Below are 3514 nucleotides of genomic sequence, written 5' to 3' on the forward strand. Positions count from 1 at the left end.
GTTTACAGGTTCTGTTTTCATATATTTTTTCTTGTTGATAGAAGTGTTAACAATTTATTCAAACATTCTTTGATTACAATAATGTTATTAACATGAGATTGAATAACACATTATGTTTCATACCAGCATTTCAGTGTGATAAAGTTATTTCAAGAAATTTAGTCTCAGTTTCATACAATAGACTATTGTATGAAAATATCCATTAAAATACGATAAATTAATCTAAGCATCAGGTACATTATTAGATACATTAACTAAGATGTACCCGTCATACATAGTCTAATGCTTGCTGTGCTAGTGAACATCCCAAATTTTGGTCTCCATCTTGTTAAAATCTTTTGGATAAAAAATTTATTATGTCATTACATTTTATGATAAAGACAATAATACACCTTCTTTAAGAATAATAGGGACTCAATACAATAAAAAGCGGCGATAAAAGAAAAAGGAAAAGTTTTATGGATCCTTTCCATTTCACCATGATCATTATCGGAAATGAATGTTTATGAAAAAGACCCTAAAACCCAAGAAGCTTTTTTGAAATTAGCAAAATGGTATTTTAGACATTAAGTCTATTGAAATGTTTTATCAATAATCACCAGGAGTTTGATTGATCACAACTACATATACATGCATCATCATCTCAAGACGTACAAATATGTCTGTGAATCATTTAAATCCTAATGCGAAATTTAACATGTGTGCAAAAATTCATTCATTCTTTTCTTCAAAAACACAAAATAGGGTTGTTAGAATGTAAATTTGCTGAAAACAACCGAGGCATACCAAACTTGATTTAGAAACTGTCTTAACTAACTAGGTCCATAATGCATAGATAGTATAAGTTTAATGTTTACTTCATGAGGCTAAGGACTAAACTGGCGTTAATGAATTTCAAATAACATTTCTAAATAGTTATTTGTTTTAATTGAATTTAACTCTTGTATGATTTAAATTTAACTATTCTTTATTAATGTTAATCAACGACAAATATAGATCTTATTTACGACGCGGTCCATTGCTTTTAAAAACCGGTAGGAAGTAGTATTTTCTCGCTCATGCTAAACTGGCAATTCTGAGTTAGTTTAAGGTACAAATTATAACAAAATATGAAAGAGCTTTAAACAAAAACATAAAAGAGGCCCTTAGCCTAATGGCCAAGTTTGTCATAAAATGAATGGAAAAGACAGTTGTTTTAGAATTCCCCCTTACGATCACGGACCTGACATTGACATGTACATGTTTTTTTTTTAAATGTGGAAATATATCTGTAAGCAAATAAAGAGGTCACTTAATTGTTGTTAAAATAGTTCATATAAAAACTAAAGCTATTTTAATAACATATGAAATTGAGGTTAATGATCATTCTGAAAAAAGTTAGAACACGTGATAATGCATTTTAATTTTTCAGTTTACCAGATTTTATCCTTTATTGATTAGAAAAGAAAATGTCACATAAATATACTTACACTAATTGTCAAAATATTGAGTCATTAAGTTGGTTAGTGGAAAGTGAAATAACGCACTTTTTATCATAACACATGTAAATGCACGTCACACATTTTGTCAACATTGATGAGATTAGTCATAATCTTTCGATGTCATGGTACTAAAACGTCCCAGTTGAATGACATGTTTACAAGCTGGAAATTAACAACCGGTCACGCGTCAATCTGTTTAACACTTACCGCCTTGCCAATCCACTTATTTAAAGGAAGTGTACAACACCAATTGTGTAATATACTGTAATACAGGGGTAATTAAATTTTATCTATAACACCCTGCTGTTCTAATTTTAATTTCAAGTGGAATTCTTCTATTCATATTTTAAAAATAGGACTTTTGTACATGCCTTTTTCATTGAATTATTATTTAGTCTTTCATAGTTTCGTATCCTTCATGCTTCGTATCCTTACGTCCAAAAGTTACTGTTTTCTGGGTGCATAATTTGAAATCACGTCTATTAAAGCTTTTAAATATTCATTGAACGCCGCCTTTCCTTGTTGATCTTGTTTTTCATATTACATAGGTATTGATTTTGTCTAGCTGTATGAATGTGGTTCATTTCTAAATAAAAGTAATAATTAAAGCACATATGACTATGAGCTCAGCTAAAGGCCAGCACGATTCTATTGATACCAAGCGCCAATGTTTACGCATATGTTCTACCCATTCTAAATTATGGCTGGCTAAGAAAAATTTAAAAGCATATGAAGTTTTTCATTTATGTGACAAATACTTTATTATTGTTTTAAGATTCCCTTGATATATTTTTTGACATGTACTAGTGGTCAAATTCTTCATATTTTCTTTATATGTTATACCTAAATAAAATAAGCATTTGTATATAAGACTACATTGTTAAAAGCTATATTGGGGGTTATGTCAAATTTTATTCTATAAATTAGTTATCTAAAAGTATTGATAAAGACGAGCTGTGAATGACATTGGGAGCTTTGCCAGCCAGTTTTAACTGATATAGGAATTTGAAAAATCAATTTGAGCTTTATCTTTAAATATATATATGACGGTGTATATATACATATGGATTATAAAATATTGTTTTCTTTAAAAAAAAACTCGGCTGAATAAGGATATTGTGATATTAACATTTTTTTCTTTTGTCTTGAAAACTTGCTGCTTTTCACAATAGTATTACTCTGACATGCATTCTCTTCAAAAAAATCATTCGGCTATTCTAATATGTGTTTCTTACAAAATACCCGAGTAACCGATGTCAATATTTTGATTTGAACTTCAAGACTGTTTCTTATTATTTTTCATGTCCTACATGTATAGTGATAGTGTATAATTAATCGTTTTATTAAGATAACTTGATTTTCTCTGGCACTTTATGACTGGTACTATTAATTTGACAGCTTATCAAAAAAATTGATGCCTTTGTATTTATTAAAAGTATTTAAAGTGGATTTTAAATGTCATGGACAGAACGCACGGGCTAGAACTTCTCTTTGAAGTTTCTATATCGAAGGAAAAAACACAGGAAGACAAAGGCGTGAAAGTAAATAAAAGATAATTAATTTTTAATTAAAAGATAAGGTGTACTATTTTGTAATCGTTGCGATCATTTAATTAGTTTCCAGGTTGTTATGACCTAAAATGAATCATGTAATAAGTAAGTAATTAAATCCTTTTAACTTTATTACCCGATACGCGTATTCGAATTCATATACCAATGAAATACTAGAAATGAAAAACATCTTTTTTAAACTCCTCGAAAGGCTTATTGAATAAGTAGCTGAAAAGCAGATTTTTAAATGTTTGTTATAAAACATTGAAATTGATCCAAATAAAATAGAAAAAAGATCGAGGTAGAAATGATAAAAAAGCAACCCTCATAGAAAGAGTGAACTTAATTCAATCCACCAGTCACCTAGTTTACAAATTTAGTTTCTATTTATTTTATGGTCAGTTATGAATTAAGAATAAGAGGACAATATTAATCACGAAATGTATATTCACTGATTGTAAAATGATGTATGAGCTAATAGTT

Source organism: Ruditapes philippinarum, unplaced genomic scaffold (assembly GCF_026571515.1).
Source record: "Ruditapes philippinarum isolate M1 unplaced genomic scaffold, ASM2657151v2 ctg6953_1_1_1_1, whole genome shotgun sequence".
Taxonomy (NCBI): Eukaryota; Metazoa; Mollusca; class Bivalvia; order Venerida; family Veneridae; genus Ruditapes; species Ruditapes philippinarum.